This window comes from Oncorhynchus masou, chromosome 29 (assembly GCF_036934945.1).
Source record: "Oncorhynchus masou masou isolate Uvic2021 chromosome 29, UVic_Omas_1.1, whole genome shotgun sequence".
Lineage (NCBI taxonomy): Eukaryota > Metazoa > Chordata > Actinopteri > Salmoniformes > Salmonidae > Oncorhynchus > Oncorhynchus masou.
Window position 1 is genome coordinate 7,955,708 of NC_088240.1, and position 14,158 is coordinate 7,969,865.

Here is a 14,158-nt window from a genome sequence, read left to right on the forward strand (position 1 = left end):
GAGGTCCTAGGCTGGCGTGGTTACACGTGGTCTGCAGTTGTGAAACCGGTTGGATGTACTGCCAAATTCCCTAAAATTACATTGGAGGTGGCTTATGGTAGAGAAATGAACATTCAATTATCTGGCTACAGGTCTGTTGGACATTCCTGCAGTCAGCATGCCAATTGCACGCTCCCACAAAACATGAGACATCTGTGGCATTGTGTGACAAAACTGCACATTTTAGAGTGGCTTTCTATTGTCCCCAGCACAATGCGCACCTGTGTAATGATCATGTTGTTTAATCAACTTCTTGATATGCCACACCTGTCATGAGGATGGATTATCTTGGGGCGGCAGTGTAGCCTAGTGGTTAGAGCGTTGGACTAGTAACCGAAATGTTGCAAGTTCAAATCCCCAAGCTGACAAGGTACAAAATCTGTCGTTCTGCCCCTGAACAGGCAGTTAACCCACTGTTCCTAGGCCGTCATTGACAATAAGAATTTGTTCTTAACTGACTTGCCTAGTAAAATAAAGGTAAAAAAAAAAAATCTTGGCAAAGGAGAAACATTTCTGGGATCTATTATTTCAGCTGATGAAACATGGGACCAACACTTTACATGTGTTTCATATTTTTATTCATGAGTAAAAGAAGTCACAATTAAGTTGCATGGACTCACTCTGTGTGATAGACGGATATTGCATTGCACATTCACACACCTTCAATAGACTTTTCTTTTCTGAAGTTGCAGTACACTCCACAGGAGGTTGGTGACATCTTAATTGGGGAGAATGGGCTTGTGGTAATGACTGTAGTGGAATGGTATCAAACACATGGTTTCCAGGTGTTCGATTCCATTCCATTTGCTCCGTTCCGGACATTTTTACGAGCCTTTCTCCCCTCAGCAGACTCCACTGGTACACTCACTGATTCATCATTGTATTTATTACATAAACCTATAGGGTCTATTGCAACCATCAATGGCCACCAGATTCTTGTCAGCTAATCTCTCTTTTAACCATCAACAGCACTTAAATCACCCGCACACCTGATCTCAATTGCTACCATTATTGTCCATCAGCGACATCTCTTGAAACTGAGGGGAAATGTTAATGCATGCTCCCTCTGCTGGATAAAACCATAACTGCAACATGAGTTGCGATCTATTTACATTTACATTTAACCTGTGTCTCCACAACATGGGCCCAGGGATGCTGCATGGCCAGAGCATTGAGAGCATGGCCAGTGTATTCAACCTTTTCTGGCCCATAAAGCGATTTTAGCATGTAAATGTTGGTGGGGCAAACTCCCCCCCACATTTTTGGGGGGATTTATGACAGCAAATCCACTACACAACACTAATCATGACATTAATTGCACTTCTAACGGTGACAAATGGTGCCCACAAACTGTTAGGGCCGACGTAAAGCTGTCCCAGCAGCAGAGCTTTCTATTCAACACTGTGTAGTGAATCCTTACCACCGCTACACCTGGCTATTAGCGGAGCCTTGTCTGGCAGCGAAACAGTTTAATCAGCCTCATTTACTGCCTTTAAAAAGAAAACATAGCTGATATGGCTGACTTGCTTAAACAAATGTGTGGTTACTACTGACAATTGAGATGTACAGACTATGGCATGAGGGGAGGATGAGCAGATAAGAGGCAATCTGTAATTTAGACATAAGACATTAATGAGCGAGCAAGTCAATATAACTATTTGTAAAGCACTTTTGAAATGTACAGCAACAGAATTCAGAACATGGTCCGTTCTTACAGTATTCTCCCTGTACACCAAGTCAGAACAGTATTATAAATAAAGGGGCAATATAAGCAGACAATGAAAGCTCTTATAATATTTGATGATTACATTTCTCTAAAACAGGCTATAGGCTACATGTGCACCACCAAGTCAGAACAGTAGGCTAAGTTAACAGGGGGAAAGGGACCAAATTATTAGGGTGAGGCACATGGGCTAATAACAGCTTACTACACAACATGCACGTAGAATTACTTTCTTAGCTACAGTATACATATCTCCTTGTCATATTACATAGTTTATGTAGCAGCATACAAGACATTTAGGACTTGTGCTGTGCTCACTTGAACAGGAAGGTGGCGTGGCGGTCCTTGGGAAAATTGTCATCAAAGTTCTGGTATTCTCTGGATTTATGGTGCTTTCAAGACAACTGGAAACTTGGAATTCCGAGTTGAATGACCGTTCAAAACATATTTTCCCAGTCGGAGCTTGTTCATTTTCAGAGTTCCCAGGTGTCTTGAACTCACCATAAATCCAGAAAATGCTAGACTTGGATGACAAAGTTTGATGACAATTTTCCCACAAGGGCCGCCGCGCCACCTTCCTATTCAAGTGAGCCACAGGACAAGTCCACAAATGTCTTGTATGCTGCTGAATAAAGTTTGAGATTGCCCAGTTTCCAGTTGTTTTGAACGCGGCAGACGTCATGCTGGATTGAGAGCATTACCAGTGTATTCAACCTGTTCTGGCCCATAAAGTTGAACGTTTATCCATCTAAGCTTGGAAAAGAGACCCTCAAACCCAGACTTGGACCACACACCCACTCCACTGAATAGCAGTCTAGTGATTGCTTTGCAACGTTTGCAGTTAGCCACTGATTCCTTTCAAACCACTCATCGTTGAATTTGGAATTTCCAACTTGTGTGATGTTTATGTCTAACTGCCAATGAGCACCGCTACATTTGATCTATAATTTCTCTTCATATGACCAGGGTTGAAAAGCATTTGCCAGTAGATGGTCAATGTGATTCATGATGATGACCTCTTGTCTAGCTTACTAGCTAAGATTTTGAAAGTATGATTAGTCCAATCAAAGCTATGGTAGATATGTGACTTGACACGATTTTATCTGTGGCCAATGACCTTGAGCCTTCTTGGATGGGCACTTTAATGTAACTCTTTGGCAGCACCCAAGGGGCTTGAATTTTCAAGCTCTCCCTGTAGATTTTGCTGCGACGTCGTGTCCCAATGAGTGACAGAACACTGGGACAATCACGGCACAACGAGAGAACATTGCCAACCCCCTACACTCCGTATTTTCCGCTGGCTGCCCCACCACCACAGAAAGCACTGAGCTCGGCTGAAACGCCTGCATTTTGGAGCTGCTTTACTCAAGAAAGCAACAACAAAAAAGACCGTTTGTATGCAGTTCATTAACTCAATGATTACATATATATTTTTTAAACATTATTTGCAAACAGATCGCCACTGCTTGACAATCATACCGGTGTGCCTGATACCCTACCCCGTTCAACGGCACTTCATATTTTGTCTTGCTCATTCAAAAATCCTTCTTTAACCTGTCATCTCCCCTTCATCTACACGGATTGAAGCAGATTTAATAGCCGACATCAATAATGGATCACAGCTTTCAACGGGCCAGTCTACAGGGCCTTCAGAAAGTATTCATACCCTTTTGACTTTTTCCACATTTTGTTGCTGTGTGCCCCAAACATAAGACTTTGTATTCAGGACAAAAAGTTGATTGCTTTGCCACTTTTTTACACTATTACTTTAGTGTCTTGTTGCAAACAGGATGCATGTTTGAGTATTTTTGTGCAGACTTCCTTTTCCACAGTCAGTTATGTTGTGGAGTAATTAAAATGTTGATCCATCCTCAGTTTATCACAGCCTTTAAACTGTTTTTAAGTCACCATTGGTCTCGTGGTGAAATCCCAGAGTAGTTTCCTTCCTCTCCAGCAATTGAGTAAGGGAGAACACATGTATATTTGTAGTGACTGGGTGTACTGATACACTAGCCAGTGTAATTGACTTCGCCATGCTCAAAGGGATATTCAATGTCTTTTTTTTTTAAAGTCCCTTCATATATTTTTTGTACATTTAGGCATGCCATAAAAGGGGTTGAATATTTGTTTCAAGATTATCCTCATTCATTTGTTAAATTCCCAAAACAGAAATCCACTTTGACATTAAGACGTGTACGCAGCGACATTTCTCAATCTAATCAATTATTAATTCAGGCCGTGACACAAAATGAGGAAAACGGGGCGTGAATACTTTATGAAGGCACTGCATGTCATGGAATGCAGATGTTCTGTACACGCCGTGTATGCTACCCTCATCTATTTGCACCCCATTCACAGAACCAATTTCGCCTCAACGTAAACGCTAGTTTACGCAATAGTGAGTCAATATCAAGAGTTCAACTGAACATAACCCCTGGCTCATGTGCAAATTGACAATACTGTAAACTGCATCAAAATCCATAAAAGGCTTATTGTACTTATGGGCTAATCAGAACTAGGAAACTGAACTTTGACATGCTATCTGGTTCTTGTGAACGTGCCGCTTTTACAACCAGTTAGCAAGTAGGGAACGCTAGTTGCCAAGTTCCGACTAGCACTCGAACACGGAAATTCTCCACAAGTAGTAATTCAGAGGCAACTCTCAAACCAGAATTGCAGGATGGACTACTTCCTTTCTCTGCGTTAGGTCAGATGGATCAACTTTCTGGCAAGGAGGGTGCTGCTGGTTAACAGGATAATCAACTCACCCTAAATGTACTTAATAGGATTTATGTTGTATGCTTAAACCAATCAACTTGGCACCATGAATAGCCCAGTTGCCATTTGTGGGTGGACACGACAGACCCATGTGTCCATAGCTAGAGCATTAGCTCACCGCGGTGGTCATGCAATTTAGATAGGCCGGATTTAATATTCAGAGCGCAAGCATAGCACTATTAAGAATTTGCCCAACCTACAAAAGCCATGACATTTACAGGGGTTAAACATTATGGCTTACATCCACATGTATTGCTTTTACTAGCTCATGTGGGTCAGATTAAGGAACCGCAGCAGAAAATATTAATTTTAACAGTAGATTCACATTGTGGGAGAAAACCCATTTATACTTTCAGAAATTAAAGTCACCGCCAGTGTCCTGAAATTATACATTTAATTTGCAAATTCACCAAAATACATATGAATCAAAAGCTCAAGGATGTCCCATTGCAGTGTTGAGGAGTAGGTGTCCTGACATGTGCCCTCTGATATTCAACTAGCTTTATAACGTAAGACCCTGACATGTTTTCTTTCAACCCACAGAATGCTACTCACAATTTTCTTTAACAATTTACTATTCAGTTGGAAGGACAGCAACTACAACAAAAGCAATAAACTATATATCAAAAGTGGAAGTGAGGAGTAAAACATGTAATAATTATAGCACTCAAAATGACTGACATTACTTCAAATATACACGGATGCATTATGGTCACGGTGTAATTTTCAACTTAGTGTTCTGCAGCAGGACAATTCCGTGTCCTCAACAGGCCGGGACAAGTGCAATACCATACAAGTAAAAAGCATTGCTGCCTAGCCCAACCTGCACAGAAAGGGATTGTTATTCTGACAAAGGATTAAATTAATCACTGCTATGATCAGTTTTGCATGGATTTGCACAGCGGTACATTAAAAAGCTGAAAGCAAACCAGCAAAACTAACCAGCGACCAGTGGCTCCATCCCTTGGCCGCGTCTGCTGTACCTTGTGGCGATGCATGCATTTAGAAGTACATCAAGTGCTCACACTGCAGTAGATGGCCATAGAACTACCTGCACTATAAGCACTTTAATACTGCTGAAACCAGTTTGCATACATTAATGTTGCTGTGGGTGGAAAGGGGTGTAGGACGCCCAAGAGCCCTCCATGCTGCTCAAGCAATAATAATACATTTAAAAAAAGATTCACCAGGACAGATGGACACACAGGCCACCGTCAGTTTTGCATAGATTTGCACAACTCCATTTCTCTTGTAGTGCAACTATGCAAAACTAGCAGAGATCTGCAAGGATAAATCATACACTTTTCATATACCAGACGAGTCCCAGCCCTTATGCCAGAAGGAGCACGTAGGGCAGTAGGTGCTGGTCTACTTCACTATCTGCACTAGATGCACCTTAGCATAAGCACCAGTTAAGGTTCACACAATCAGTGTGCAATGAAGCCAGTCACTGTGCCACTATAGTGCTTAAAGTGCCTTCACTGCAGTAGATATTAGATGACTACCTGCACTGTAAGCACTTTGACACTACAGTGACTGTTAGGCAAGTGAAGCATCCTTGCACATATCCAAAACCAACGACGGAATGTTTCTGGGCCAATCACTTGAACAGGGCGGCTGGATTCCAAGTGTACATCCCATCCCAATGGGTGCCTGGAAAAGACAAGAGAAACAATTAATTGTAAAAGACAGACTACCAGACTATTTTAGCAAGTTCTATGGGCCGCCTATGGTTGACAACTTTACCATGTTAGTTGAGAAACTAACCATAGGTACACTGCATTCCCTGTAGCATCATGCAAACATTTTTTGCTTGGAAGACCCTGTATAACATGCTTTGCGACAAATTGAAAACTATTCATAATATTGGATAAAATGTGCTTGCAAGTGTACACTTAGTTACACGCAGATATTTGCAGAGCAACACGCCACACAAAGCCATTTGTACACGCGGCAAGATCAAACGCGCAATCTAGAAACACGTTGCCAATTAAACCAATAGTGGAGAATCCTTGGACGACATCAAAGCAAGTTTAAACATTGTATGAAATGCGCAGCTTGCGGCCGCGTCCTGGGAGCTGCACATGCGTTCTCAAACAATTCAAGAATCCCCCTCCCCCACGCGCTGCACTGACATGGCGCCGCTAAGTCCGCATTACTAACATTTACAACCACAATCAGTGTTAGCTGTAATACACAAATATAAACCATAATATTGTAATGAAACAAATAAATACACTGCGTTTGTTGGTGGTTGAAATATGCCTTGCTTGTTGGCCAAGCGCACCACGCACACGATAGCAAAATCCGTAAGAATCCACACGGCAAAACGCTGCATACAAAGCATGTGGTAGCAGGCTCACGGTAGCTGGCTAGCCCATTCCACAATACGTTTGTTGCGGTGAGAGCACCGTGCGTCTAATTTTGGCAAACTAGTGTTAGTCGTAAATCATACATTGAGAATAAACAAAATGTGGGTAACACTAATCATCAAACAAGGTAAGCAAAGAGCATTAACGCCAGCCATTAACGTTAGCATGCTAGCCCCCCGGCCTTCAAATCCGCGCATACTGTTCAACACTGTTGATATGTCATCGACTGCATGTTCAGGGCACTTAACACACACGCGTGAAACATTTTGCCCAGCGTTAACACAATCTTCTTTGGCTAGCCACCCGCTGATAACTATTTGAATGACTGGCCAAGTAATTTAAGCTAGTTAAGTGCTCCCTAGTTATCGTTAGCTAGCGTAGCTTTCACAAGCCAGCAGAGGCGCGGCCTGCTACTTCCCCCCATGTGTTACTGCATTGTTCTGGAGACACTTCAAAACGCACACCACTGAAGACAGTACACCAAATGAATTCACTTTATTTCCCGTCTAGGCAAATATAATAAAAAAATTGACGAAATACAGCATTACCAGAAGTAACGCTCACTTCAGCTAGACACACTGCTCAAGAGGCATTGCAGAGGCAACAGCGCACGCGTTTCAAATACCGCTCATTCTAATAACCACCGAGGAGAGTGGCCATGCGCCTCTTACATTGCTTTAAAAAAATATTTTAAAGAATATATTCCCGGTATCATTTAGGCAAATCTGTGGCAACAAAGTGCGCGAATAAGCACGGTTTTAACTTCGAAAGTTGCATCCCAGGAAAAGGCTAACAACAGGTTTCTTGTCAACATGCGCGTACGAAGACACTCGCCTCTGAAATCCACCATCTTCACTCACTTGTGCAGACTTACCCTTTACGGTCACTGCTCCAGGCATATCTACGAAAGTAAACCACAAACTTGTAAATTGCACAGTAGCTAACAAAAATCGCATTGGCATTTGCAGCTATTTTGATTCGGCAGGACTTTGTGAATCGTAGTAAAATTGCGAAAGTGGCGCGAACATACCCTGCTTTTAACCATGTGGTGAATGAAGGGCGGCTCCCGCCGTTGAACGTAACTATCTACAACCCCCTCATTAGCATAAATAAACTACTTCCGATTTTGACCCTCCGCCAATCCAACACATGAGTTACAACAATGGCTGTGTTGGCCACGATTTCTCTTGTTCCAAGTTCTGTCGATCGGGTAATCGTCTATCTTAGATTGACTACGAATATATATATATATATATATATATTTTTTAAATGATAGTGGAAGATAAAATACCAAAGTTCTTCAGCATCAGTCTGAACTATTTTCTGTTTTAGATTAGATAGGTTATGCAATTAGAATTTATAATAATAGGGATAATTAGTTAAATGTATTCTAAATACGTGAGATTTACATGACTTTTTTTTAAAGTAGCAAAACTAAATATGGAGGGAAATCATGGTAACAATTACTTAGGTAACACTGCAAGTATAATGCTTTATTACTTGTTACGAACAAGATAATGTGTCATCTCGTATAATGAGGTTTATACTCGTATGTTATGCCTATGAAGGACATTTGCAACAGACTTAAAACGCTGTTATTTAGTCAGGGCCATTATTAGACGATAGGCTAACACGATAAAGGTCTTGCAATGCTTTATAACATCATCATAAAGCATTATACCTGGAGGCTCTCAAAAAAATGTTTACCTAAACATGAATGTTGTCTCCTTTGAACAGATGTTTTAGTTCAGGAGGAATATAATTATTAACAATCATTAGGACTAGTTATATTTGAAAGTCAATTTAACTACAGACATTTTGGCACTCCATATTTCTAAACTTTATTTCCCACTGTGATTAGCCTATATGGGCGGCAGGTAGCCTAGTGGTTAGAGCGACGGACGATTTCGTGAAAGTGTTGCAAGATCAAATCCCCCAGCTGACAAGGTATAAATCTGTCGTTCTGCCCCTGAACAAGGCAGTTAACCCACTGTTCCTAGGCCGTCATTGAAAATAAGAGAATAATAAGAATCATAACTGACTTGCCTAGTTAAAATAAAATATGCCTGTACTAAACTCCAAGTCTCAACGATAGTAACTCCCATTATATCCTTGGCACATTCACTGAAACTAAGTGGACTATTCAGTTATAGAGTGTCATGCAAATGCAATGATAATTTTTTACATCATTTTTGATTTATTTCACCTTTATTTAACCAAGTAGGCCAGTTGAGAACAAGTTCTCATATACAACTGCGACCTGGCCAAGATAAAGCAACAACACAGAGTTACACATGGGATAAACAAACGTACAGTCAATAACGCAATAGAAAAAAAAGTATATGCACAGGGTGTGTAAATGTAGTAAGTTTAGGGAGGTAAGGCAATAAATAATTACAATTTAGCATTAACACCAGAGTGATAGATGTGGCCCCCCAATGGTGGAACAAACTCCCTCACGACGCCAGGACAGCGGAGTCAATCACCACCTTCCGGAGACACCTGAAACCCCACCTCTTCAAGGAATACCTAGGATAGGATAAGTAATCCTTCTCACCACCCCCCTCAATGATTTAGATGCACTATTGTAAAGTGGCTGTTCCACTGGATGTCAGAAGGTGAATTCACCAATTTGTAAGTCGCTCTGGATAAGAGCGTCTGCTAAATGACTTAAATGTAAATGTAAATGATGATGTGCAACAAGAGATACTGGGGTGCAACAGAGCAGCAACAACAAAAATAACAATATGGGGATTCGGTAGTTGTATATTTGCTGGCACTTAAAGTTAGAGAGGGAGATATAAGGGGAGATATCTCCTCCAGCCTCAGTGATTTTTTTTTTGCAATTCATTCCAGTCATTGATTAGGAGAGAACAACAATATGAATAGCTTAGTAGGTTATAGTGTCTTAAATATGATCAATATGGGTGAACATGCAGACTGTAGTCTGTGTGACATGGTACTTCATCCTAACAGAAAATTACGAAGTTGCCAGTGTAGTTGAAAGTACTCCAGTATATCAATTACTGACATGGATGATGGATGATGGATGATGTTTCCAACAAAAACCGAGATGACTGGCTTCATGCACACATTACACTGAGTAGTGAAGGGAAGACACTTACAGATCAAATCAAAATGTATTGGTCACATACAACATATTTAACAGATGTTATTGCGGGTGTAGCGATATGCTTGTGTTCCAGGCTCCAACAGTGCAGTAGTATCTAACAATACACACATCTATAAGTTAAATAATGGAATTACGAAAAATATAAATATGAGGATGAGCAATGTAGGAGTGGCATTGACTAAAATACAGTAGAATATAATACAGTCTATACATATGAGATGAGTAAAGCAATATGTAAACATTATTAATGTGACCAGTGTTCCATTATTAGAGTAGCCTATATACATGACTATGCATTTAGGGCAGCAGTTGAGTAGCCGGGTGGTAGCTGGCTAGTGAAGGCTATTTAACAGTCTGATGGCCATGTTTTTCAGTCTCTCTTTGATGCATCTGTACTGAACTCGCCTACAGGATGATAGCAGTGTGAGCAGGCAGTGGCTTGGGTGGTTGATGTCCTTGATTACCTTTTTGACCGTCCTTCGACATCGGATGCTGAAGGTGTCCTGGAGGGCAAGCAGTGTGCCCCCGTTGATGCTTTGGGCAGAGCGTACCACCCTCTGGAGAGCCCAGCGGTTGCAGGCGGTGCAGTTTCTGTAAAAGGTGGAGCTGCTACCATGTTGTGTTGCTACCATGTTGTTGTCATGTTGTGGTTTGCTACCATGCTGTGTTTGTCATGTGTTGCTGCCATGCCATGTTATTGTCTTAGGTTTCTCTTTATGTAATGTTGTGGTGTCTCTCTTGTCGTGATGTGTGTTTTGTCCTATATTTGTATTTTATTGATTATATTGATTATTTTGTATTTCAGCCCCCTTCCCTGCAGGAGGCCTTTTGCCATTTGGTAGGCAGTCATTGTAAATAAGAATTAAATTAAAATACAGCTCTCAATTGTGCATCTGTAAAAGTTACTGAGGGTCTTAGGGGCCAAGTCAAATTTCTTCAGCCTCCTGAGGTTGAAGAGGAGCTGTTGCGCCTTCTCCACCACACTGTTTGTGTGGGTGGACCATTTCCGATTGTCAGTGATGTGTACGCCGATGTGTACGCAGAGGTACTGAAGCTTTCCACCTTCTCCACTGCGGTCCCGTGGATGTGGATAGGGGCGTGCTCCCTCTGCTGTTTCCTGAAGTCCTTGATCAGCTCCTTCGTTTTGTTGACGTTGAGGGAGAGGTTAATTCCTGTTACCACTCCGCCAGGGCACTAACCTCCTTCCTGTAGGCTGTCTCGTCATTGTCAGGCCTACTACTGTTGTGTTGTCTGCAAACTTGATGATTGAGTTGGAGGTATGCGTGGCCATGCAGTCATGGGTGAACAGGGAGTACAGGAGGGGGCTGAGCATGAGCATGAGCTGAGCAAATACACCTTTCCTGTTTTCAATCAGGATTTCAGCGGTCAATGATTCATTGCCTGCATCCACTATGTGTCCGTGGTCAAACAACTACCCCTCATCACTGTCGAACACTCACCAAAACACTTCTGCTAGCAGGCCTTTCTAATCGACCTGGCCCGGGTATCCTGGAAGGATATTGACCTCATCCCGTCGGTAGAGGATGCCTGGCCGTTCTTTAAAAGTAATTTCCTCACCATCTTAGATAAGCATGCCCCTTTCAAATGTAGAACTAAGAACAGATATAGCCCTTGGTTCACTATAGACCTGACTGCCCTTTACCAGCACAAAAACATCCTGTGGCAGACTGCAATAGCATCGAATAGTCCCCGCAATATGCAACTTTTCAGGTAAGTCAGAAACCAAGACATGCAGTCAGTCAGGAAAGCAAAGGCTAGCTTTTTCAAACAGAAATTTGCATCCTGTAGCTCTAACTCCCAAAAGTTTTGGGACACTGTACAGTCCATAGAGTACAAGAGCACCTGCTCCCAGCTGCCCACTGCACTGAGGCTAGGAAACACTGTCACCACCGATAAATCCACGATAATCGAGAATTTCAACAAGCATTTATCTACGGCTGGCCATGCTTTCCTCCTGGCTACCCCAACCCCGACCAACAGCTCCGCTCCTCCGTAGCTAATTGCCCAGGCCTCGCCAGCTTCTCCTTCACCCAAATCCAGATAACTGATGTTCTGAAAGAGCTGCAAAACCTGGACCCGTACAAATCAGCTGGGCTAAACAATCTGGACCCTCTCTTTCTAAAATTATCCGCTGGCATTGTTGCAACCCCTATTACCAGTCTGTTCAACCTCTTTCATGTCGTCCGAGATCCCTAAAGATCGGAAAGCTGCCGCAGTCATCCCCTCTTCAAAAGGGGTGACACTCTAGATCCAAACTGTTATAGACCTATATCCATCCTGCCCTGCCTATCTAAAGTCTTCGAAAGCCAAGTTAATAAACAGATTACTGACCCTTTCGAATCCCACCGTACCTTCTCCACTATGCAATCCGGTTTCCGAGCTGGTCACGGGTGCACCTCAGCCACGCTCAAGGTACTAAACGATATCATAACCGCCATTGATGAAAGATTGTACTGTGTAGCCGTATTCATCGACCTGGCCAAGGCCTTCGACTCTGTCAATCACCGTATTCTTATCGGCAGACTCAACAGCCTTGGTTTTTCTAATGACTGCCTCGCCTGGTTCACCAACTACTTCTTAGACAGAATTCAGTGTGATAAATCGGAGGGCCTGTTGTCCGGACCTCTGGCAATTTCTATTGGGGTACCACAGGGTTAAATTCTCAGGCCGACTCTTTTCTCTGTATATAGCAACGATGTCGCTCTTGCTGCGGGTGACTCCCTGATCCACCTCTATGCAGACGACACCATTCTGTATACATCTGGCCCTTCTTTGGACACTGTGACAACAAACCTCCAAACGAGCTTCAATGCCATACAACACTTCTTCGAATGGCCTCGAACTGCTCTTAAGCACGAGTAAAACTAAATGCATGCTTTTCAACCGTTCACTGCCTGCACCCGCCCGCCCGACTAGCATCACTACTCTGGATGGTTCTGACCTAGAATATGTGGACAACTACAAATACCTAGGTGTCTGGATAGACTGTAAACTCTCCTTCCAGACTCATATTAAACATCTCCAATCCAAAAATAAATCTAGAATTGGCTTTCTATTCCACAACAAAGCCTCCTTCACTCACGCTGCCAAACATACCATAAAACTGATTATCCTACCAATCCTCGACTTCTATCACAGTCCCATCCGTTTTGTCACCAAATCTCCATATACCACCCAACACTATAACCTGTATGCTCTAATCGGTTGGCCTTCGCTACATATTCGTCACCAAACCCATTGGCTCCAGGTAATCTATGAGTCTTTGCTAGGTAAAGCTCCGCCTTATCTCAGCTCACTGGTCATGATAACAACACCCTCCCGTAGCACGTGCTCCAGTAGGTATATCTCACTGGTCACCCCCAAAGCCAACACCTCCGTTGGCCGCCTTTCCTTTCAGTTCTCTGCTGCCAATGACTGGAACGAATTGCAAAAATCGCTGAAGCTGGAGACTTATATTTCCCTCACTAACTTTAAATATCAGCTATCCCGAGCAGCTAACCGATCGCTGCAGCTGTACATAACCCATCTGTAAATAGCGGATCCAATCTACCTACCTCATCCCCGTATTGTTTTTATTTACTTCCTGCTCTTTTGCACACCAGTATTGTCACGCTCGTCGTAAAGAGGAGACGAAGGCGCAGCGTGATTTGAATACATTCTTCTTTTATTAACGAAGAACACTAAACATACTAACAAAAATAACAAACGAAACGTGACGCTATGATAAACCGAGTGCTGACACAGGAAACGACACATAGACAATAACCCACAAAACCAACATGGAAAATGACAACCTAAATAGGATCCCCAATCAGAGACAACGATAAACAGCTGTCTCTGATTGGGAACCAATTCAGGCTACCATAGACCTACAAATATACCTAGACAATACCAAAACCCCATAGAAGTACAAAAACCCTAGACAAGACAAAAACACACATACCACCCTCGTCACACCCTGACCTAACCAAAATAATGAAGAAAACAAAGATAACTAAGGTCAGGGCTTGACAAGTATTTCTACTTGCACATCATCATCTGCACATCTATCATTCCAGTGTTAATTTTGCTAAATTGTAATTACTTGCTACT